This window comes from Sarcophilus harrisii, chromosome 3 (genome assembly GCF_902635505.1).
Source record: "Sarcophilus harrisii chromosome 3, mSarHar1.11, whole genome shotgun sequence".
NCBI lineage: Eukaryota > Metazoa > Chordata > Mammalia > Dasyuromorphia > Dasyuridae > Sarcophilus > Sarcophilus harrisii.
This window is the reverse complement of record NC_045428.1, coordinates 124,475,550-124,502,235: the sequence shown is the minus strand read 5'-3', so window position 1 is coordinate 124,502,235 and position 26,686 is coordinate 124,475,550. Positions and strand designations below refer to the sequence as shown.

At 31.7% G+C, this 26,686-nt stretch overlaps 1 pseudogene; it reads left to right on the top strand.

The window, feature by feature from the left end:
* The first annotated feature begins 20,998 nt into the window (after nt 1-20,998).
* On the top strand, nt 20,999-23,845 carry LOC100918205 (annotated as a pseudogene).
* Nucleotides 23,846-26,686: the final 2,841 nt, after the last annotated feature.

Here is a 26,686-nt window from a genome sequence, read left to right as displayed (position 1 = left end):
ATAATTCAAGACAAAAGAAATACCAATTTACTCTGATGTACATTTCATATAATGATCATAATGAATTTTCTGTGTTAAATAATGCGAAATGCCAGTGGACTAAGTACACAGGTGCAATTCCTGAATTTAGTTTTTAATCTTGATATCTGTCAAATTTGAATGCAAATTAAAACTAATTTAGAAAAAAATATGTTAATGTGTTTCTAAATACTGAATCAAATCCTATATGGATATGCTCCCCCAAAGCTGCCAAAGATGTCCATTTTAAGCTCTCCTTCACCTCCAATAAGAGTTCCTAATAAGACCTGTTGTTCATGGAACACCCATCATTTTCTATAGTCTATCTAATATCTGAACTGTAAATGGCTCTAGCAAATATCACCTGGATTCTCAGTATTATTAGAGTATTCAAGAGTATCCAGAGAAAAGGAAAATTTACTTTTAATGATTCAATCTCATTTGCTATTTGGTATGCTTTAGCTTCTCTACTCTGTGTCTTAATGGTTACTGCCTGAATGGTCTCATTTGGCTCATTGCACTGAGATGAATTGTTATTTGCTTGTTGGAAAAGTTTTGCAATGGACTAATTGTATAACTCATTACAACATTTTAGTCATCTCATATGGAATCCTTTCCTTCATTATCTAATTTCACTTTAATTCAGGTTAAAAAATGCTAGGTGTATTTTAAAAAAAAAAAACTTGATGCACTGACAAAAGTCATCATTGACAGAAGTAAGGAAAATGTCCTGCTTTTCCTTATGTTCAAAATCTCTTAGGTTATTGATCAGAGAACATAGAGATATGCTAATGTTATGTTAGAATTAAAAGGCAGAAATGAATTGTTTGCCTCTCTATTCTGCCTCTAGTATATACGTGTATGCATAGAGATATATACATATGCAATTATACATATGTATATATATATGTACCAATACATTTATATGTGTATATACATATCTATACATATGTGTGTGAATCTTCTTGTATGTCCTTTCTACCAATTTTGTTTTTTTTTATTCTAACATTGACCCAAATCTATCAGTTCTTCCTTGATCAGTTCCTATCAGTGCTCCTTGAAGCAACTAAAAACTGAAGTAGCTACTGAGCTGGCATCATAGCAATAGTACGAATTACACACCTGACCTAGAATTTTGCCTTGATTGTTAAAATAATATGGACATAGGTGATTATAGGTAGGGAACATTTGCTATATTGTCAGACTCAAATGGTTGTTAATATGTTTGCTGAATTTTTCCTTCCTAATTCCCACTCCCCTATATATTCATTTTAAAAGAGGGCAGAGAAGATAGTTATATTGAGAAATGAAAACATTGTAGAATAAGTAATGGTAATAGATTTTTCAAAGGAAGATAAAATTTGACAATCATTCAGAAGATAAATAAGTATTCAGAGAAACCACATCAAATGCCTCTTTTTAATTTTTTTTTAAATTTACTGAGCCACATTTTTGCCCTTCTACCCCAATGCAATGCCAGAATTGAGATTATAAGGGGGAAAAATCAAGCTTTGTTATTCAATGAAAACTCTCCAATGGCTCAGACTGGTCATATTAGAAAAAAAAAAGTTTTCATTTTGCATTTTGAATGATTTACATCACAGGAGAAGGGTAGTATGTTTCATCAATCCTCTGAAATCCTGATGGCTCGTTATGCTTACAAGTTGAGCATAATAGGACTGTCACATTTATTCATAGCTTATTCATCAATTACTTAATGAATGGTCCTTTGGATTCTCATTTTTTGTCACCTCAAAAAAAAAAGGTATAACATTTTTCAGGTACATACTTAGAGTTTGTTTTGCTTAGAATTAATTCCTTATTTCTTTCTTTATTTGTTATTGTTTGTTGCTGAATTGCTGTTCCATTGTTTTTGTCATTTTCAACTTTCTACAACCCCATTTGGGGTTTTCTTGTCAAAGATGTTGGAATGATTTACCACTTTTTTCTCCAGTTCTTTTATAGATTAGGAAACTGAAGCAAACAGGGTCATATGAACTGAGAAGAGTCAAAGAATAAGTGTCAAACAGATTTTAACTTAACTGCAGACCCAATGCTGTTCTCACTATGCTCTCTAGCTGTCTTCCCCTAATTTGCCCTCCCTTTAATTCTTTGTCCTGCCTTGTCTCATTTCCTTCCTATTTCTTTACTGTTCTCAATTATATATGTATTTTTCCATTTTTTGATCAGTTCAGATGAGAGTAAAAGTTCAAGTATAAACTACTCCCTTCAACCTTTCCAAATTATTTATATAGATTTCTACTTATGTGCTCTGAGTATGTGAGATAATGTTCCCTAATATTCTTTTTTATTTCAGTCATGCCCTAATATATTTCTCCTCTTTTCTTTTTCTCCTCTTTTCTTAAGATCATGAAGATATCACAGAATCAGTCTTCGGCATTGTCTAATTAGAATTTCTTTATAATCTTTGATAATGATAGAGTTGAGAGGGGACAAATATCACATCTCCACATTCAAATTTAAGCAGTTGATCCTTATTTAAATCTTTTATCATTGTTCATTCATGTTTGCCTTTGTAAGATTCTCTTTATTCCAATGTTTTTTGGTAGTTTTGGTCTTTTCATCATGAATGCTGAAATGTTCTCTATTTTATTTAAGATCTATTTTTTTTTTTGGAATAACATATTCAGCTTTGATGGGTAAGTTATTCTTATCTGTAAACCTTTATACTTCTCTTTCCAAGTTCTCTTCTCCATCACAGTGATGGCTGATAAATCATAAGTGATCCTGACTGTAACTTCTTGGTAATAGAAGTCTTTCTGAGTGCTTGTCATATGTTTTTTCTTTGATTTGAACTCTGGAATTTGGATGTACTGCCCCTGCGAGTTTTCATTTTGAAGAGTTTTTAGAAAATGAGCTGTAGATTCTTTTAATTTCTACTTTGTCCTCTGGTTCTAAGACATGTGTGCAGTTTTCTTTTAAAAATTCTTTAAATAGGAAGTCTAAGATTTTCTTTTGGACATATTTAGATTTTTCAATGATTCATAAAGTTTTTGTCCCTAATCTCCTTTCCCAGTAAGTTGCTTTTATTATGAGATACATTTTCTTCTATTTTTCTATCTTTTGACTATATTTTAATATATCTTGATATTTCATAGTTTTATTGTTTTCCATTTGATTCTAATTTTATAGGAGATTATTACTTGGATAAGATTTTGTATCTCTTGTGTGAGGTTGTTAATTTCCATTTTAATTCTTTGTATTTATGCCCCTTATTTCTTTTCCTTATTTCCCCTGATGTGATTCCATTTATAGAACCATTTAAATTTAGTTTAAATATGCCTTATCTCTTCCAGGAATTATCTTTAAGTTTGTGCTTAAACTATGTTTTTCTCTGAGACATTTTTTTATATGTTTTATTTTTGTCATCTGGTTCTGTGTGTTTACCATCCCATATAGCATAATAACTCATTATGATGGAGTCTTTTTTGTTTGCCCATTCTTACACTGTGCTTTGTGATTTCAAACTTTAAAGCAAGTTCTGGAGTTTTCCATATTTTGGGGATGAAAATATGGTTTGGTTCTGCTACTGCTACTTAGTATATCTTAGAAACGTAAGGATAGTCTGGCGACTTGAAAGCTTTCAGTGCTTTCAAAGTGGTTTGAACCAGAGTCAAAAGAGATTCTGTTTTCTCTTTCCTATCTCCCAAGACTATAAGTTTCTGATGTGCTTTTGGGTCAGTGCTAGAGTAAACAACTTCAGGACTTTTGCTTCTATTGCCTAGCTCTTTTTATTCAAAATGCAAGAATTGTAGGCCCCTATTTTGTCTGGGATTCCTGTCATGATTCTTCCTTTTTGGGTTAGATGCTAGAAATGATATCCTGGTCTAGCACAGAGATTGTTTCTTCCTGAGTTTCTTCCTTTCTCAATGCAAGGCCTAAAGCCTATCTAGATGTCACCTTTGCATTTGGTCCTCTTTTCAATCTGTGGTCCAAAATGGGTAGTGGTCCTACAATTGAAAAGTTGGTTACAAAACTTTCAATTCATTTTCATCCTTTGTTGAGTCTTCTGTTATGGATTTGGTTATTCTCTGGCATGCATCTGAAAGATCCTCTTGTCTTGGTGCATTGAGGTTCTTTGAGAGTCAGAGTGCTACACAGACTGTAATCAGTTAACTCAACCTAGTCCGTGGTGTTTATTGACCATTACATCTAATTCCATATGTTCCACTAAAGCAAATAGGTAATTTTGTGACTTTTAAAAAATATTTTCATCATAATACTTTTTCTAGATATGTTAGCAGGAATTTGTGGAAAGGAATTCACCTCACTGTTTCCTATTAATCCCACCACATTTGTCATGGATTGCCACAATGCTTGTTCAAGAAACCACTAACATCTATGGGCTGATATCAGAGAAATGGAAAGAGAGACATTTCATTGAAGAGATACAGTCAGAAAGAGAAAGAATAAACAAATTTCGAATTCTTACAGAAGAAGATAGAGGAGAAATGAGCATCAGTAGATCACTCATCAGTGAAATGAAGCTTTTAGACTCCCTAAGGGAATAGGAATCAGTTTAGTAAATAGTACACCAAATAATTATGCAAACTTCTCTTTTCACTGGTATTCTGAATCACATGATTTATAATGTGAACACATATGGTTTAAATCTGGTTTTAGATGAATAAATGGATGGGTCTTAGGCTTGTGACATAGCCATTTAGTCAATAAACATTTGCCAGGAAGTCAGTAAGCATTTATTAATCTTTTAATATAAGCCAGAAAACTATCTACCAATGCAAGTTTAAATTTTCTCTGCAATTTATAATCTAAGTGTTGGCAAGAAGAATAGTATTAAACACAAAATAGAAAAAAATAGAAATATTTGTGATATATTGATTTAGAAAACCCACAAATGAACACTATTTATATTTCATCAATTTTGTTACAATGTATACATATACATACCTATATACATGTATAAGTATGTATATTTGTGCATATATTTATGTGTGTGTGAATATATATAGATATAGATATAGATATATATGTATGTGTGTATGCATTAAGCTGTATCACCTCATTAGGACAATAAAGCCTACCCTTTATTGTATAATTTATTAGCCTGAGTGCTGGCAGAAGAATTTTTTTTAAGGAGAGCTTAAGACAGATTCTGCTGTTCCGTGAAGGGATCTCTAGGGAGGGGGATGGATTAAAAGATTGTACATAACTCATAGTGAGAGTGACAAAGTCCCATGGGTTATACTTGCTAGGAACTATAGAAAACAGTTTTATCATTTGTTCACTCATCCATTGGGTAAATACTAAATATGCGATATGTTCCTATTGCAGTATATCACAATTCTCTTTAGTCTCAAGGGGCTTATAATATTATTAGGGGAGTAAGATGCATTTAGAAAAATTAAACAATTCAAAAGAAATAGTTGATATTTTTCAACTAAGTATTGAATGAATTATAGTAAAATGGCAAAATGTGTGATTAAGAAAATTTCATATTTGTGGACTACACAGTAGGCAGTCAAGAAAGGGAGAAATCATTTTTGATTGTACTGTTTTAGTCATCAGAGAGAAGTTTCAAGAAGGATAAGACTCAAATATTCATAGGAATGGGTTGGATGTGTGGAGAATTAGAGACATCTTCACTTAGATTTAGGGGACCTGATTTTGAATCCCAGTTCTAATATCTACATATCCTTGAGCCATGATAATAATAATTCACATTAATACACTTGATATTTTACAAGGTATTTTCTTCACAATACATCTGTAAGACAGTTAGACTATCATCTTCACTTTGAAGGTGACAAAATGTTCTCAGAAAAGTTTAGTGATAATCTACTCTGTCACATAGATGGTAAGTATTCTAGAGGTGAAATTTGAAGCCATGTCTCCTGACTTCAAGGCCAGTGATATTTCTAATAAATTGCTTTAGCTTTTTCTGTTTCAATTTCTTGTGCTATGAAATGAAAGTTTTGACTAAAATGATATCCATGATACCTACTGGCTTTAAATTCTGAAGAAGAGATGTCAGAAGATTTTATTTCAGGCAGAGCAAGAAGTAAGAGTAAACATGTAACCTTTGTAAGAACTGTGAGACTAATCTGACAATAGCAAATGAGATATATACTAAAGGTCAATATATATCATAAGGATATAGGAAGAGGATAAATAACCTTAAATACCAGGGCAACGAATATGGTTTGAATATCATTAATGCTAAACAATCATTGTCTTGAGCACAAAAATCACATGATGAAAGCATTGTATTAGGATAATTAATCTAATAGCAAGGTATAGAATACATTGGAGAAAGAAGAGGCTGATGATGCAGATGTTCAATGCAAATCTTTATTTATCTGGTTATCCATCTGATGTTGGTACAATACAAAAATAATACTTTGAATTATATATAGGTTCCAACAGTATTTACCAGTGCCAAAGTTAAGTATTATTTGAGCCAATAAATACTTAAATTTATATGAGACAATGAAAGGTCGTGAACAAGAGGGCTAGGATAACTATCCGGAAGTCATCAACAGGACTGTATTTAATGAGAACCTGTATATGCCAGGTATTATGCTAAATGCTGGAAATAAAAAGAAAGGCAAAAAAAAAAAAAACACTTTCCCTTTTTAAGTGATTTACAGTATACTGGGGATAGAAAACATAGTTTTATATTTTAAATGCATTGAATTGTAGAGAAAATAGAGAGCTATCCTCATCTAATATATAAAACTTTTTTCAATGAGTTTCTTTCTAGAAGGGATCCTAATAACTCATTTTATGAGAGATTAACAATATGAGCTATATCTAAGTTTAAAAAAACCTTAAGTTTAAAAAAAATGTCTATAAATATTTGTTAAGTGCCTTCTAAGTCCAAGACATTGTGCTAAGAACCAAGGAAACAAAGAAAGGCAAAACACAGTTCAGGTTCTTCTGCAATTTACTTTTTTTTTTTTTTTCCTGAAGCGATTGAGGTTAAGTGACTTGCCCAGGGTCATACAATTTAAGGAGGGCAAAATCATGAATGCAAATGGGTATAAACAAGAAATACTAGATAAATTGGAGAGAAGGATCAAAGGGAAAGCTGAAGGGTTAAGGGGAGATCTGACAGGCTTCTTTTAGAAAGGAATTGGGAGAAGAGTAAGGAACTCAGGTAATCAGGGAGGACCACATAAAAAAATTAAAAACACTTCTATGCTTGGGGACTTCCAGTTAAAAGCCCTATAGTATGGAGATGGATTATTTTGTGTTAGTGCAAGAAGGTCAATGTCAGCGCATTAATAGAGCTTCTGACACTAGGTACATAATCAAGAGTAAGTTACTTAAAATCAACATGCTTTAGTTAACACTCCAAGATTAATTAATTAAGTAGAAAAGGATTTGATTTAGAATCAGAGAACCTTCTTAAGCAAGTCACAGCTATCCCAAAATTGAAATTTTGTTATATTGTATATAGTAAAAATCTTAAATTTTAATCAACAACTTGCCTAATATGTGTTTGGGGTTGTGCTAGGTGCACTAATAAAAAAAGCCAAAATGAATATCTTTTTCCTCAAAAAAAATTAAAAAAAACTATAAAATCATCCAAAATAATTTATTTTTAGAAATTATTATTGTTCTATGAATTGAATGATAAAATAAACTTCATCATTTAGGAAAATGATCATAAGGATAAAACAAATTCAAAAAAATTCCCCAATTGCCCTGGGCAAACTCAACCTACTTTATTTTCTAAAATAATACTCATATTGGTTTTTATTTTCAAAGTTTTTTTTAGTTTCCAACATTTACATTAATGATATTTTGATTTCCATTTTTCTTTTCCCTCTTCTCCCTTCTACTCTCCTCAAGATAGCAATTTCATATAGGTCGTAATATATTTCTACATTAGTCATGTTATGAAAAAAGAATCATATATTTCTACATTAGTCATGTTATGAAAAAAGAATCAGAAAAAAGGGGAAAAAGCATGAAAAAGAAAAAGAAACAAAAAAAGTGAAAATGACATGCTTGGATCTATAATCAGACTCTGTGGTTCTTTCTCTAGTAGTAGATAGCATTTCTCATTATGAGTCTTTTGAAATTGTCATACATCATTGTATTATTGAGAAGAGCAAATTCTATAAAAGCTGATTATCTGCCCATTGTTGCTCTTACTTGGTACAATGTTCTCTTAATTCTATTTGCTTCACTTAGTATCTCAGTAAATCTCTCTAAGCTTTTTTCTGAAATCCACCATAATTTTTCTGTAATCCATCATAAAATAACATTTTAATCATTTACTTTTCTCCCTCACCTCTTTTAAGTCCCTGAGAAAAGAAAGCAGAGAAAGAAAGATAAAGGAAGGGAAGAAGGAAAAAGAAAGGAAGGAAGAAAAAGGAAAGAAAGAAAAAAGAAATAAAAGAAAAAAGAAAGGGAAAGAGAGGAGAAGAGAGGGAAAGTGGAAAGGAGAAATTCTCCAGGAGTTTGTACAAATTTTCCTTCTCTGAAAATTTCTATCTTCATGTCTTACAATTCCCCTCCCATTATATTCACATAATATATTTTTCAGTAATTAAATTTTATTTATACAAAGCTAAAAAACAAAATAAAACAATGAATTCTTATCAAAGAATACTTTCAAGAGGATCTGGTTGCCACATGTATATAATTAATTTCATGATTTATTTTATTTTTTGAATAAAGTTTATTAAAAGAAATAAAATGTGCTAACTTGTACTTTAGGAACAGATTATTTTAAAAAGGATCATAGTTCTGCTAGAGAAACATAAGTAACATATTCAATCAGGATAATTTTTAGAGCTTCCTCTCTATCCTTCACCCCTATATTTACATTATTACAGATTTCCCTAGGGGTCTCTTTCCTGGTTTCTTCCACTTTTTTGCTCTACTTCAGCTCAATATTAAAAAAAAAATTGCCATTGAGAATGTGAAAGTAGTTTTTAGTAATCTTTAACTTATGTTGAACATGTGATAGATGGTGTGGTATGATTTTAGAGATGTTGGGGATCAAATATTTCTAACTAATACCAATAACTATGACCCAAATGCTACCTGCAGTGATTCATGCCTTTGTAACCTGACATTTCAATTTTAATAATGGTCTTTATTAAAATATATATATGCCCTCTGGAAAGATTAACCTTATAAACGATTATCTCCTAATGCCTAGGGGAAGATTACAACCACTAATAGAGGAAAGATCCTTTAGAAATTTTATCAAAGAGTGGAGTGTAGAGACAGTCATTGCCTTAGGGAGCAGGGGAAATAGAATCTATAACATTAGTTGTAGTCCTTGAAGGCAATAATAGCACCAGCATCAGCTTTGGAAACTCTTAAATTAGAAATGTTAAGGAGATCTGACAAATAGTCAGAAGGAGAAAATGGGATATTCCAATGTGTTAACTTTATGAAAAGGACAGGGCAATGTTTGACATACACTTTGTATATGCCCATTTCCAGATGTTAATTCCAGGATGGATAGAAGTACTTTTAGTTAATTGGGTAGTGGGGTCCTTGAGGAACTCTATCACTTTCCATTGTGGAGAGCAAAGAGAAATACAAATTAAAATATTTCTGAGATACTACCTCATAACTATCGGATCTAATAGGAAAATGATAAATGCTGGAGGGAATATGGAAAAATTAGCAAACCCTACTACTAATGGAGTTGTGAATTGAATCAATCATTTTTGGTAACAATTTGGAACTAGCCTCAAAGTGCTAAAAAACTGTACATACCCTTTGATCCAGCAATAACACCATATCCCAAAGGGCTCAAAGAAAAGGGAGTGCAGATGTAAATATACATTTTCATTTTATGTTTCTTACTTTTTCTTTTATTTTTGTTGTTGTTGGTTTTGTTTTTACAACACAATTAATATGGAAGTGTTTTTCATAACTTCCTTTGTCATTTCAATAGGTACCATAGGATTGTAATAAGATTGGGAATAAGAAAGAGAATTTGGAACTAAATTTAAAAAAAAAACATAAATTTTAAAAAGGAGAATAATTAGGGAAAACTTCCTTTAGAAAATGACATTTTAGTTGCGACCAAAAGGAAGCTAGAGATGCTAAATTATGAGAAGGGAAAAATTTCAGCATTTTGGGGACAGTTAAACAAAAATGTCTGAAGTTTTAAGATACAATATCCTTTTCAAGTTAAAACAAGAAGATTAGTTTCCTTAGAATTTATAGTATGTTGGAAAATTGGGGGAGGAGAGAGAGAACAAGATCAGAGATTAAAGAAGCACTGGATTATCAAAGGTTTTTGAAAGCTAAGTAGAAGATAATATAGGTATTTGTGGAGATGATAGTGAACAACTAGATTTTATTGAGTGGAAGCAAACTAGGGGCCTATAGGCAGACCTATACTTTGGGAAGATTTCTTTACCAGTTTAAAGGATAGATTGGAGTGTTAAGAGATTTTTGACAGATAGAGTAACCAGCACATGATTGCAAATGTTCAATCATGGCACTCATCACTTCATTTTCTTGAACTGGTGTTAGGCTCCTGCATTTATTTATTTATTTTAAAATCATGATGTTCAATAATCAAGTAATTCTTAAATTATCTCTTTTCAATATGTTTTACACATTAGTTATTTTTCCAATGAGATTTCATTTTTTCCATTTTTCATTTAAAAATTGTTTTATTGTTTCACGATGCTTCATGAAATTATTAGCTTCTGCTTGTCCTATTACAATTTATAAACAATTATTTTCTTCAATGAGCTTTTGTATCTTCTTTTCCATTTGGCTAATTCTGCATTTAATAAGTTTTTCTCTTCAGTGAATTTTAGTGCATCATTTAATTCTTTCCAAATTGAACAATTATGTTTTTTAAGGATAATGGATTTTTGTCCTCCTCTCATTTGTATTTTTATAAATATTTTGTCACTTTATTTGCATAATTCCAAAGAGCTTTCCAAAATGATTGTATCATTTTAAAGTTCCAAAATGTATTAGGGTACCTATCTTCAAACAATCCCTCCAAAACTGACTAATTCTTTTTCATTATTTTACCCTTTGCAAGATTTGTATTAACACCAGAATTGTTTTTTTTTAAAATCATAGTAAGATAATTTGTTTTTAATACACATTGCTTTATGAATCATGTTGGGAAAGAAAAATCAGAGCAAAAGGGAAAAACCATGGGAGGAATAGCAAAAAGGAAAAAAGAAGTGAAGATAGCATGTTTTTATTTACATTCGGTCTCCTTAGTTCTTTTTCTGGATGGAGATGGCATATTCTGAACAAAGTCTATTGGAATTACTCTAGATTACTGAACCATTGAGAAGAACCAAGTCTTTCATAGTTGATCATCATACATTTTTGCTGCAATTATGAACAATGTATTTCTGGCTCTGCTTATTTCACACAGCATCGTCGTGATCTTTCCAGGATTTTGTAAAATCAACCCATTCATCATTTTTTATAGAACAATAACTTTACAACACCTTCATATATTAAAACTTGTTCAGCCATTACACAATGATAAGCATCTACTCATTTCCCAATTCTTTGCTACCACAAAAAAAAAAAAAAAAAAAGTTGCTCTAAGTATTTTTGTGCACGTGGGATCTTTTCCCTCCTTTATGATTTCCTTGGGATACAGACACCGCTGGGTCAAAGGGTATGCACAGTTTTATAGCCCTTGGCCATAATTCCAGATTGTTGTCTAGAATGGTTGGATGATTTCACAACTCCACCAACAGTGCCAACAATTTCCCACATCCCCTCAAACATTTATCATTATCTTTTTCCTGTCATCTTAGCCCATCTCAGAGGTTTGAGGTGGTACCTCAAATTGTCAGAATTTGCATTTCTCTAATCAATAATGTAATTTCCATACAACTATAAATGATTTTAATTTCATCATTTGAAAATTTTTCATTTTCTTTGATCACTTATGAATTAGGTAATGACTTGTGTTCTTATAAATTTGACACAGTTCTTTATATATTTTAGAAAAGAGGCCTTTATCAGACTGTCTGTAAAGATTTTTTCCCAGCTTTGTACTTTCCTTTGAATCATGTTTCTGTTGGTTTTGTTTGTGTACAAACTTTTTTTTTGGTTATTGTTTCCCCCATCTTGTATTTAGAACTTGATTATTTTTAATAGCCTTTTATCTACAGGTTATATGTATGCATAACTTTACAGCATTGACAATTGCCAAACCTTTGTTCCAATTTTTCCCCTCCTTCCTCCCACCCCCTCCCCCAGATGGCTGGATGACCAGTAGATGTTAAATATATTAAAATATAAATTAGATACACAATAAGTATACATGACCAAACCATTATTTTGGTGTACAAAAAGAATCAGACTCTGAAATATTGGACAATTAGCCTGTGAAAGAAATCAAAAATGCAGGTGGGCAAAAATATAGGGATTGGGAATTCAATATAATGGTTCTTAGTCATCACCCAGAGTTCTTTTGCTGGGCGTAGCTAGTTCAGTTCATTACTGCTCCATTGGAACTGATTTGGTTCATCTCATTGCTAAGGATGGCCAAGTCCATCAGAATTGATCATCATATAGTTGTTGAAGTATATAATGATCTCCTGGTCCTGATGAATGTAATATACTTTCTAATAGCTGTTTAGTAGAATCTCTGGGGTTCTCTAAGTATATCATCATATCATCTGCAAAAGAGTGATAATTTGATTTCCTCATTACCTACTCTAATATCTTTAATCTCTTTCTCAACTCTTATTGCTGAAGCTAGTATTTCTAATACAATATTGAATAATGATTGTGATAGTGGGCAACCTTGTTTCACTCCTGATCTTACTGGGAATGGTTCCAGTTTATCCCCATTCCATATGATGCTTTTTGATGGTTTTAAATAGATGCTCCTGACTATTTTAAGGAAACGTCCATTTATTCCTATCCTCTCAAGTGTTTTTATTAGGAATGGATGTTGGATTTTATCAAATGCTTTTTCTGTATCTATTGAGATGATCATATAGTTTTTGTTAATTTGGTTATTGATATAGTCAATTATGCTAACAGTTCTTCCTAATATTGAGCCAGCCCTGCATTCCTGATATAAATACTATTTTTTAAAATAATTGCATAAAATAAGGTTTTGGCAGTCTGGTTGGTATGGCACTGAATAAGAAGATAAATTTAGGCAGAATTGTCTTTTTTTATTATATTAGCTTAGACTAACTATGAAAAATTGATACCTTACAAATTATTTAGATCTGATTTTATTTTTGTGAAAAGTGTTTTGTAATTGTGTTCATATATTTCTTAGGTTGATCTTAGAAGGTTTGTCTATAGAAATTTAAAATGGAATTTCTATTTCTATCTCTTACTGAAGTGTTTGTCAGTAATATATAGAAATGATGATGATTTTGGAGCATTTATTTATATTCTGCAACTTTTCAAAGTTGTGTTTTGTTTTTAATAAGTTTTTGGGTGATTTTCTAGGATTCTCTAAGTATATTATCATTATCATCTGCAAAAAGTGATAGTTTTGCTTCCCTAGTGCCTATTCTAATTCCTTTACTTTTTTTTTCTTTTCTTATCACTAAAGTCAACATTTCTAATACAATGTTGAATAATAGTGGTCATAATGGTCATTCCTGTTTCATCTCTTATCTTATTGAGAATGTCTTCAGTTTTTCTCCATTACTAATAAGGGTTGGTGTAGATTTTACATAGATAGTGTTTATTATTTTAAGGAAAGTTGTTTATCTCAATGCTCTCTAATGTTTTTAATAGCATTAATTTTAATAGGAATGGGTTCTATATTTTGTCAAAAACTTTTTCTGCATCTATTGAGATTATCATATGATTTCTGTTGGTTTTGTTATTGATAGGGTCAATTATGTTAATAGTTTTCCTGATAGTGATCCAGCCCTGCATTACTGGTATAAATCCTACATCATAATATATTATCCTGCTGATAAGTTGCTGCAATCTCTTTGCTAATATTTTATTGAAAATTTTTGCATCAATATTCATTAGGGAGGTTAGTCTATAATTTTACTTTTCTGTTTTGACCCTTCCTGTTTAGGTATCAGTGTCATATTTGTAATATAAAAGAAATTTGGCAACATTGCTTCTATAACTTTTTTACAAATAGTTTAACTTTGTTTTTTAAATATATGGTAAAATCACTTGTGAATCCTGCTGGCCCTGGGGATGGGTTTTGGAATTCATTAATGACTTGTTCAATTTCTTTTTCTAAAATAGGCTATTTCTGTATTTTTTTTCTCTTGGAGAAATCTAAACAATTTACACTTTTTAAAATATTCATCCCTTAAAGTTAGATTGTCAGAATTGCTGCCATAGTTTGACAAAATAATTTCTGATTATTGCTTTAATTTTTAAAAATTGGTGTTGAGTTCAACCCTTTCACTTTTAATGCTGGTGATTAGGTTTTTTCTTTCCTTTTTCAGACTAAATTAACTAGAGGTATATCTATTTTGTTAGCTTTCTTCATAAAATCAAATCTTAGTTTTAATTATTAGTTCAATAGTTTTCTTAGTTTCTATTTTGTTAATCACTCCTTTGAGTTTCAATATTTCAAATTTGGTATTTAATTCAGGATTTTTAATTTGTTCTTTTTCTAGCTAATTCAGTTAGCCTAATAATACATTGATCTCCTTTTTTTTCTATTTTATTTATATAGTTAGTTAGAGATATAAAATTTCCTAAGAACTGCTTTGGCTGCATCCCATAGGTTTTGGTATTCTGTCTCATTATTGTCATTTCTTGGATGAAATTATTTATTGTGTCAATGATCTGTTGTTTTACTCAATCATCATTTAGGATTATATTGTTATGTTTCCAAATTATTGTTGGTCTACTTTTTCCTGACTCTGTATTGCATGTGATTATTATTGCATCATGATCTGAAAAAGATGCATTTACTATCTGCCTTTATACATTTGATACTGAGGTATTTTTGTATAGGTTTGATGAACCATGGAGGAAAAAGTATATTTCTTTCTGTCTCCATTTTCTTCAAAGATTTATCCTACCTAAATTTTCTAAAATTCTATTTACCTCCTTAATTACTTCTTTATTTATTTTGTGGTTTAATTTATCTAGTTTTAAGAGAGCAAGGTTGAGATCCCCTATTAGTATAGTTTTGCTGTCTATTTCTTTTTGCAACTCTCTTTACTTCTCCTTTAGGAATTTGGATGCTAAACCACTTGGTGCATATATGATTAGAAGTGATATTCATTGTCTATGACACCCTTTAGCAAGATGTAGTTTTCTTACTTATGTCTTTTAATTAAATCTATTTTTGCTTTTGCTTGCTCTGAGATCAGGATCACTACCCCTGGTTTTTATTGTTGTTTTCATTTCACCTGAAGTATAATAGATTGTGCTCCAGCCTTTTACCTTTTCTATAAATGCATCATTCTGCTTTAAATGTATTTTACTATCTTTGTATTTTCTTCCAACTTATTTTCCTGAAGTTATACTTTTCTCTTTTCTTTCCCCCTTTCCCTACCTCCCAGTATTTTGCTTCTGACCACCACCTCTCCCAAACAGCCTTCCCCTTTTACTGCTACTCTCCTTTTTTTATACCTTCTCCTTACTACTTATGTTTTCCCTTCTATTAGCCTCCCCCTTTTCTTTCCCCTTTCCCCCATCCATTTCCCTAAAGCATGAGAAAGGTTTCTCTGTGAATATAAATGTGTCTAATATTCTCTCTTTGAGTCAAATCTTATAAGAGATTCACACAATGTTCACCCCTCTCCCTTCTTTTCCTATATTATGAGTCATCTTTTTACTTCTTTATAAGATGTAATTTCCCTCATTTTACCTACATTTTCCTCCTTTTCTAGTATAATCTCCTTTCCACCTCTAGTTTCATTTTTATATTATCACAATAAAATGAAATTATACCTGCACTCTTTAGGTATACCCATAACAAAGATTTAGTTCTCAAGAGTTTTTTTTTTTCCTTTTTACCTTTTTATGTTTCTCTTGAATTCTGTATTTGCAGATCAAAATTTTTGTTTAGCTCTGGTCTTTTCATCAGAAATAAATTAAATTCACCTGTATCATTGAATGTCCATCTTCTTCCCTAAAAGAAAATGCTCAATTTATTTGGATACTTGATTCTTGGCTGCAATCCAAGTTCCTTTGCCTTTGATCCTTTAAGGTGGATGCTGCTAGGTCATGGCTAATCCTGATTGTGGCTCCTCAATATTTGGATTGTTTTCTTCTGGATGCTTGCACATTTTCTTTTGATCTGATAATTCTCAAATTTAGCTATCACATTCCTTGGAGTTTTCATTTTGCACTCTCAGGATGTGATTGGGGAATTTTTTCAAGGGCTATTTTGCCCTCTGGTTCTAGGACATCAAAGCAGTTTTAACACCCTGCTTCCCAGTATTAGGGATGATTTTAGGCATAGTCTGATTTGTCCAGACTCTGATAAAATTTTAAGAGATAAATCTCTTTCTTGCCATTACTTTTTTTTTCTTCCAAATTTACCATGAGAATAGCACCATTTTTCTATTGTTCCCACAACTTTTTGATTCTATTCTCTTTGTCTTGCATCATTCCCATTCCAATTATTCAAAAAACACTATCCTTTATATTTTTCTAGTTTGTATTGAGGTCTTCACATATTTTAAATGAGTAGGACTTATTGGACAATAAAGCACAACAGCATCAACAAAAACATGAGTACAATTGCAATCTTCTATTCATAAATAATTCCATTTATTTTAGGATTATTGTAAAGAATTCTAGTTTTCATCTTGTATAGTCAATCTTGATAGATTTCTTTATTGGAAATAAAAATTTGTTCTGATGATCTGTTTGACAACTCTCAACCTAAAGTAGTTTTATATGTTCACAATTATGCTAAGAATTTTTTCAATGATTTATAAAGTTTATATATTTAATAAAATCTATAATAGAAAATTCTAGAATCTGTAGAATTGCATTCTTATTTTGTGAATTTAGACTCTTTAGGCATGTCATAAGTCAATACTTAGAGGAAACAGAGAGTACTTCTCCACAATAAATTTAGACTATGGAAGATTCTGTAAGCAAAAGTAGAAATATGGGTACAGAGTTTATTAAATACAAAATATCATTTCATTATTCTCTCAATATTAATTAATATATGATATCACTACCCTTCTTCTTCCACTTTTGATAAAACTAAAAATTTTTCTTTGCCCAGCTTAAATCTCACTTCCTTTATGAAACCTTCCCCAGTCAAATGTAAACTTTTCTTCCTCTGAATATTCACAGAACCTTGTTCACATCATTTTTGTATATTCAGAACTTAATATTTTAATCACAGATATCTTTGTAAATAATTCTATGACAAAAAGCATTTTATGGAGAGTGCTACAATTCTAATCACTATATGTTAACGACCAGATATACAGAGTGTTGGGGGAACATTTTTTCCCCTCAAGGAATTTCAACAATTCAACTGAAAAAAAAAAATATATATATATATAGTATGAACTGATGTACAGTGAAATAAGCAGAACTAGAAGAATGTAAAGCAGTACAACAAAAAGTAAAAAAAAAAACCAAAAAAAAAAAAAAAACCAACTTTGAAATTAATGCATGCAGTCAAACCATCATGGCTCCAGAAGATCTATAAGTACATTTCTTCAGGCACAAGATGGAAAAGGGAACAGTTTAATTTTGATTGTTTTAAACTCCCCCAGTCCCTTTGTGTTTTTTAATTGGGAGGAAGAAAGGGAAGTTAATGGAAGGTAAAGTTAATTTAAAATATATAATGATAATGATATTGTTTTAAAGTGCCATTATACTATTTGAAATTTACATAAGGAAAGTTCAATTATTCGCCTAGTAACATGGCAAGCTTTGAAGGGAATGTAGAATTATATATTTAAAGCAAGTGGTATGAAGTAAAATTAAAGCTTTATTTTCAGTTAATAAATATTAATTGAAGCCTAGAAAATTGTGGGATCATAAAACATTTCACAAAGAGCTAGTACTTGAACAGTGTTTTGCAGTAAACTGTAAATCCTTAAATTGGAACTCCATACTTGACATCAAGAAATGTTTATTAAGCATGTATTTTGTGATAGACACTATTCTAAATGTAGAGGATAAAAAATTAGGCAAAAAAGAGGTCCTTTGGACCATGAGACATTTTGATAGTAGATACAATATTGTAAATAAATGTACAAATTAATTGCAATGTAAATATTTTAAAGATAATCTCAATGGGGAAGACAGGTTTTTTTTGAAGGAACACTCATATTTGGGTCTTGAAGAAAGCAAAAGAAGCAAGCACATTGTTATAAATAGAAAATTTATTCCTGACATTTGAAAAAAAAAACACAACAAAACGCTAAAAAGGTTATGACATAATGAGAAATAGCAAAGGCACTCACAGAATTGTAGATTTTTGTATCTGGAATAAGGGAACAGAAAATAATGAGAATGATATTTTATGTGATAAAGACAGGGCAAGCCTAAGAACTTCTAAAACCTACTTAGGAAGGATGGTCAGTCAGTTGCAAGTACAAAGTGTCTACCAGCACAAATTTAATCCAGCTATGAATAATTGGAGGCTTTTCAAGTTTAATGACCCGCCTAAGGATTAATCCTCCTTGATTGATAGAACTGTGTGATTTACCTGACTATCATTATTACTGGGATCTGGTGAATTTATCCCTTCTCCTTTCTTTCATCATTATTTCATGAATTGATATTACTTACCCTTTGGAGTTTCCAGATTGTTTTCAATTTGTTAATTTGCTTTCTATAATCTTATAATAGCTTTACTCTCCATAGCAAGATAAGTAGATTTCTATTGTGTTCAAAGCAAATGCTTGCTACAAAGGAGCTGAAAATATAATGAGGAATGAGGAAATGGACTCTGTAGATCCATAATTGCAGAGTTATCTGGAAAGCTATATTAATGTTTTTCTAGTTTCTCTGCTTCTTCCTCTATTTCTCTTCATCTTTTTTTTTTCTCATGTCTCCTTTTCTGTATGTGTCTTCCTTTCTTTTTCTTTTTCTCTCTAGATTTCTCAGCACAAAGTGTGGCTTCAGAATTAAAATGAATGTAATCTTTGTCTATGGTATAGAATAGAATACTATTTAAATATCTGTCAAGTAAATAGACAAGTTTTATATATTATCTTTTATTTTTTCTTCATTATTACAATTATTATAAACGTGATCATTTTATATTTTAACATGTATCTTCAAACAGATCATGAGTTCTTACTCCCTCCCAGAATTCCCCTACCTATTGTGAAAGCAAGAAATGTGATATCAGCTATACATTTGAAAACACTATAAATCCTTTGGAATTGTCTTGAATCATTGTATTGGTCAGAATACCTATGTTATTCACCATTTATCATTATTCAATATTGCTGACACAGTATTCAATATTTTCCTGGTTGTATTCACATTACTTTATATCAATTTATGTAAGTTTTACCAGAAAGTAAAGAATCTCTTCTTTCACTCTCTATTCACATAGCTACATCTAATTGAATGAAAAGACAAACAAACAAAAAAACATCATTATGCTATGAAAAGGGAAAACAAAAAAGAAAAACATCAGTTTCTTCCAGATGAAGACTTAATTTCTGCCTTGAAAAAGGTTATATATAAATGTGTTTCTATAACCATAGTCTATATTAAAACACATGACCCATTTTTTTCTCAGTGATCATGGTCCCAATCTAGGTTCTCTTTAACAATTAGGTATGGATACCAGATTATCATAAACAATACTGTGTCAAATCATGCTCACACTGGCTTGTAAGAGCAAATTGTTTAATTTTTAGCCTGAACACACAATATCAAACAGAAATTATCAAGGGCTAAAAATAAGGTTTTTATTTTGTTGATTATCTAGATATAAGAGATTTAAGAATGTGGAGAAAATGTTATAATGAAAAATAAATTTAAAATTTTATCACACATACCAGAATTTCACTGCTCATAAACCAATAGAAATCTGTCGAAGATTGGGTCATTCATGAAGTCTGGAGAGAAGAATAGTGAAATCTCTTGGTATAAATGAAATAAACAAGGATTAATGAATCAGACTAAATACAGTGTAGGTCAGGTAGTGGAGACAGCATGTGGGAACTGGATGAAACAGTTTAAACAAATGGATGAGTATTTCCATTTTTTTGTGTGTGCATCTAAGATCTAGGAAGGTCTTTCAAAAAACAGACATCACTGATAGTGAGGATAATGCATAGGATAAATGTAAAAAGAGTTCTATGCATTTTTTATGAACTGCTCTGGAAATCCAATATAACTACATCTTTTCTACTAACCTGCAGAGATTAGTACTAGAACCAATAGGTGCATAACACCTATTGTTGTGGGAGGCTCACATAGTAAAGAATGGTTTAGTAAATTAAAGCTGTTTGAAAAATTATGTGGGTACCCTTGTGAAGTTGTGAGCTACCGATTAATTGAAGTTTTCAGACAAATGTTGAATATTACATCTGTCAATAATTTTGTAGAATCAGAATATTTTTGTAATAAGGTAGATTCTATGTTTAAAACTCTGGTTTTATTTTCTTTTGGGAAATAATTTTCCCACATAGTTTTCTCACATAATTTCAGATCTACATCATTGTCATCTACTGTGTATACTTTATGTGAATTAAAATAAATAGTCTAATAAACACAATGCATCATTTTTCTACATGAAATATGTTCCATTTCAATAAATTTTAGCTATGAAGTAGAAACTTTGATAGTATTTCTACTTTAAAAAAATAGTATACTAAAATGGCATGTGGAAATTATTGCAGTGGGTGGGGACATGCTTTTTTTCTTGACCCTCACTTTGGCCTGTCTCCCTTTCTCTTCCAGAAATTTGGTAGCTGCACAATAGCGGAAACAGCATGTATAGTTATGTTGTAGTAGTAGTAGTAGTAGTAGCCAGAGGGATAACATGACCATTGAAGGGGAGTGAACCCTTGCACAGTGCTCTTGGTTGGCTGGATAGTGAATGGAATTGCATAGCATTGAAGTCATGGAGTTCATGATGAATATGTTGAAGAATACTGTTACATAAGTAGCAGCTGATGCCCACTAGAGTGGTAATGCCCACCTTTTTGGCAAAAAGGTGATTGGCAAATATCTAAAATTTTTAAGGATCAAATCACTGATTCTCTAAAACGAGGTGTTTAATACTTAATCAGGATTGGATAACCTCAACTTTATATCATCCAGCATCCTTTAGAAGAATTCAAAGATTGCCTAGCATTTGTATAGAACCAGTATGTGCAAGTTTAGTCAGTGTTCTTGGCAACTGGGAAAATCTGCCTTCAACAGAGTCCCTGACATTAAGGATTATAAATTTTATGATGTAGAAACAAAATATGTGTGACTTCAGGTTTCTGAAAAATTGTCATTTTTACATAACAGCATCAAAATGGTGGTGAAAACCTCACTCCAGAAAATACAATATTGAATAAATAGGAGCCTGGAAAATAATTGACTTCGATTTTTGGTCTACATCACTAAATTCTTCTAAAAAAAAGTCTAACTTCTCCTCTAAAGAGTAGGTTCAATATTTACTTTCCTTATACCTACAATATACTGAATATTTGCTCCTGAGCATATACTTTCTATGAATTGTGTTAAGTACTCTTTAGAAGTTGTTGTTTATTCTGTGTTTAATAAAGGAAAGCCTGTCTTTGAAATCAATAAGCAAGACATACATAAAAATTTCGAGGAGGACGGCCCCTGGATGAGCTAGGTCATTTAGGATGTAGCTTTCTTCAGAACATACTTGAGGAAGTCCAGCAAAATGTGAAATTACTTTTAAATGTAACTCCAAGTGTTAGGTTAGATGCAGATCAAATGATAAAGATTCCTTTCTTTGAGGATGGCAGTGTAGTTATGCTATAATATTTTGATTCCTTGTTCCAAAGATATAACTTTGAGCAATTACAGTTTTTCTAAGGATTCTCTAATGTTCTGCCCAAATTTGTGTCATGGTAAAAATAATTTTACCTTGCTTAACCTCAGAATTACAAACCCTGAGATGCTTTACTTCTTGTAGAGGTATATAACAAAGAAGAATATGTCAGTTTAATTCTATTGAATATCAGTCCCATTTTTAAGCACTAGAAGCTTCTCCAGATTCTGTTAATTTTCCTACAAAAAAAAAAAAAAAAGAATTTACTGCTATACACCTCTTAATGAAATAAAGAACAATATTTTTCTGATGGCTTATAAAGCCTTAGTAACCCCTTCCATTTAAGTCCAGGAACTTTGTTTAAACATTATTACATTTGCAAACCTCTTGAAAAATTCTTTGATAACAAGAATTAAAAATACGTGATTTATGAACATCTTTCCTTCCTCTTCATGTAAATTAATTATTGGCCTTTCAAAAGAATTTTGATTGTTGCCCCTCAGCCTGACTGTTCCTCTCAGTTTAAGCCTACCCTGAGACCAAACCCCATAGAATCTTTACTCACTTGCTGACAAACAGGTTACTATACTCTGCAACCACATTCTTTTTCATATATGCTAGACATACAAGAGAAATAAATCTATAAGAAAGTAGCACCAAAAAGAGGCAAAACAAAATATAAATTGCAAACTTCAATAAATTTTTTTCCTGACATGGCACTTGCACAGTATTATTCTGTTATTTTTTTGGTGAACTTATGATGAAGTCAGACTATTATAATATCTTTACATTGCATTAATACCCATCCCATTGGCTTTTCTGCATGCATTCTGGGTACCCACATGCACAGCACAGTTCTATCAAAGCTTTAGAATCTCTTAAAAGAGGAGTTAGCAAATTTCTCCTATAGCCTAAAAATCTACATATCTTCTGATATAATTCCCACCATTTATTCTATAAAAATCCTTTTATGCCTGCTTTGATGGGCAACTACCTTCTTAAAAGAACATAGTACTCTCTGAGTGCATCCTTCTTAATAAATACCTTTATTTGATTTGATGATGGTTTGAGTCCTGAATTATTTCATAGTTGATACTGTGATATACCCCTTAACTCCACATTTAGGAAAGATTTTGTAATACATGAATATTAAGTAGTTTGTACATGATGACATTCTGTCCTTTCTATAGCAAATTCTATCTAAGGTAACTTCAGTACTCATGGACATTTTAGGATGTTACAGGTGTATTTTTACTCACAAGAATTTAGGAATCACAAAAGAGCATCTTGCTGGAAAAGTGTTATCTCATCTGATTTTTCTGACTATTGAAAATAATCATTAGTCAATTCTTTTATTTTAATCACCAAAGAAATATTTCATAGGTTGTGAGTGGTATATAAAACCAGAGTAGAGGAGTTCCACATATTTCAAGAACATGCCACATGACCCTGAGACAAAGGACTTGACAGAAACTTTGATAGATGTCCTCTTTGATCAGCATTTCTATTAACACTCCCTGAATTTCATCTTCTACTAGCTTCTCTTTAATTCTGCCCATGGAAATGAGCATATTTATTTGTTTGTTTTCCCCACAAATTGATAATGCAAAGAGAAGTGTGACAAATGAACTAAATGCCAATATGGGCTTTCAGATGTCAGCATTCAGTATGCCAGTCAGTATAAACCAGCATCTATTCAGTAATTTAAGGACACCAGCAACACCTCAGAAAACTGGGGACACCTTCTAGTTTACTGCACTTGCTTACTGAGAGGGCTTTGGCTGGAATGTCATAGCAAACCCCTCATAGACCTACTGATATGTCTACTCTAGAGTGTCTGTTTGAGGCTCAGAAACCCAAAGTTACCACAAACTAATTATCTCAAACCAGTGGCTTAATTACTTTGTACCTCCTCAAGCATTTCTAAGATTGGGCAGTTCAGTAATGGGCATATAGTTGATCAGGATAGCCTGCTTTTGGTTTGCAAGAAAATCTTATCTTTAATCTACAGCAATCTGCATAATCAGACAATATGACTAGTAGCCCCTCAGCTATATCTTTTTCAGTAAAGCATTTTGTTTTCATTTTTAACAATTTATTCCACTTAATCAGGGATTAGCTGATTTCTATCTTGGTATGTTTAATTTAAGAGGAAAACAAGAGTATCTATATTAATATAGTGAGGAAGCATCCTATCATTAGAAAATATTGAATGCAGTTTGATTAGTTCCCTTCTGCTTTCTCTCACATTCTCTTCTCCTCTGCTCCTTCTCAGTGATGGCCCTAAACCAGGCTCTTTCAGAGCTGAAAACATTGGTTGGTGTCAGTGACTCATATCTTCCTGCATAACTTGGTATGATAAATCAGTAACAAAAAGAAGTTGATAGCATTTGTAGATTTTATCTGCTCAGTGCTTCCTGAATTCAAATACCACAGCTTTAAGCTTAAATGCAATTTGTCCTTTATCCAATTGCTTAAATTGATTTTTGAATTGGTAGAGCAAACTGTAAGTATATAGAAAGGATCAGGCCATTTGCTTTTCTCAGTCCTTATGTACTTAACTGTTTTCTAGACAGTTTTCAGCAAATCTTGCAAAATTTCACTCATCTTGCTCTTCATTGGTTCAAACTATAAAAACCTTGTAAATCATTTTCAATATAAAAATCATTGTTAAACCTAGTTGAGGGGGTTGAGAGGATGACAGAGAGGAGACATGTCTTTATCTGAGTTGCTCCTGATGTCCTTTAGATCAACACCAAATCAAGCCTCTGAACTGGTTTTGGAGTGACAGAATCCACAAATATTTGGAGTATAACAAAATTCCATCAGAAAGCTATTTTGTAATAACTTCAGAAATGGTTGTTTCAATTGGACACAATGGGGTTGGAGGGAGTAGGCGGCCTAGAGCAGAAACAGTGCAAGGACCCAGAGAGGTGTGGCTTCTGCTCTTGAGAATGTACCAGGAGGCTCTTAGCCAAAATACAGCAATGTTGGCCACTCTATGTTTATAAGCCAGTGGATCAGCAGATTAGCTGGGAGATATGCAATACAAATGTAAAAGGCAAATAGTGAGCCTTTAAACCTAATAATAAAACAGGACTAGGTCATGCCCACTCAGGATCAGATGTCAACAGCACCTATCCAGCACAGCTACTGTCACCTATAGAAGAAGCTTGGATGATATTACCTTTGCCCTAAAAGCAGACCTCAACATTTTAAAAAATGCAAATAAATAAAGCAAAGAAAGCAAAATAAATAAAGCAAAAAGGACTCTGATCAGAGACAGTTTTTATGGAGAAAAAGAAGAACAGCTCTCAAAATTTAAAGACAATAAAAGCAAATCATCTCCAGATGAAACCCCAAAGAGTGATATGAGCTGATTCCCATCTCACAAGGATTTCTTTGAAAAATTCAAATATGATCTTAAAAGAGAGAAGAAAAATGGGAAAAGGAAATGAAAATATTACAGGAGAGTTTGGAAAAGGAACCAAATTACCTGAAGAAAACTCTTTACAAAATAGATTTAGTGAAATGAAAAAAGCATATAACTCCCTCCAAAATAGTTTTGACAAAATGAAAAAAGAAAACAACTCCTTATAAAGCAGAATTTATGAAATTGTAAAGAAATCCGTTGAAGACAACAACTCATGTAAAATTAAATTGGCTAATTACAAATGATCTAAAAAATATAACTGAAGAAAATAATTCAATAAAAATTAAAATTGAACAAATGGAAATGAATGACTCAAGAAGATATAAAAAATCAGCCAAACAAAACCAAAAAAATGAATATAGTAGGAGAAAATGTAAAATACCTCATTGGAAAAATAACTGACCTGAAAAATAGATCTAGGAGATCTAGGAGAGAAAATATAAGAATGATTGGACTTCCTGAAAAAAAAAAAAAAAAAAACATGATGAATACAAGTCTAGACATCATTTTTCAGGAAACCATCAAGGAAAACTGCCCTAATGTCTTAGAGCCAGAGGTTAAAATAGTCATTGAAAGAATTCACCAATCACCTCCTGAAAGAGACCCCAAAATAAAAACTCCAAGGAATAACATAGCTAAATTTCAAAATTATCAGATCGAGGAGAAAATATTGCAAGGAACTATAAATAAATTATTCATATATCAAGGAGCCACAATCAGGATTACCCAGAACCTAGCAGCTTCCACTTTAAAGGATTGAAGGACCTGTAAAAGAGTGTTCTGAAAAGCAAAGGAACTTTTATTGTAGCCAAGAATCAACTATCCAACTAAACTGAGCATTTTTTTGTTCAGTAAAGAAGATAGTTCATTTCTGATGATAAGGCAGAACTGAACAGAGAATGTGATCTCCAAATACAGAACTTAAGAAAAGCATAAAAAGATAAAAAGGAAAGAACTTTTGAAAACTATCTCTTTTATGTATATACAAAGAGGGTGTAGGTATAATTTGATTTTGTGATGACATAAAAACAAACGAGAGGCAGAAAGTGGATTGTACTAGAAGAGGAAAATGAAGGTAAAAGGAGGTAAATTATATCTCATGAAGAGGCAAAAAAAAGACCTATTATAATTGAGGGAAAGAAGGGAGAGGGGTGAACATTGTGTAAATCTTTCATTACTTTTAGTTTATAGAGAGAATATCAGACATATTTTGCTTCACAGGGAAACTTTTGTCACCCTATAGAGAGAAGTAGGAAGGTAAAGAGGAAAGGAAAAGGGGAGGTTAATAGAAGGGAAAATAGAAGTAATAGGGTAAAAGTATAAGAAAGGGGGAGGGACTGTAAAAGGGGAGGGCTGTTTGAGAG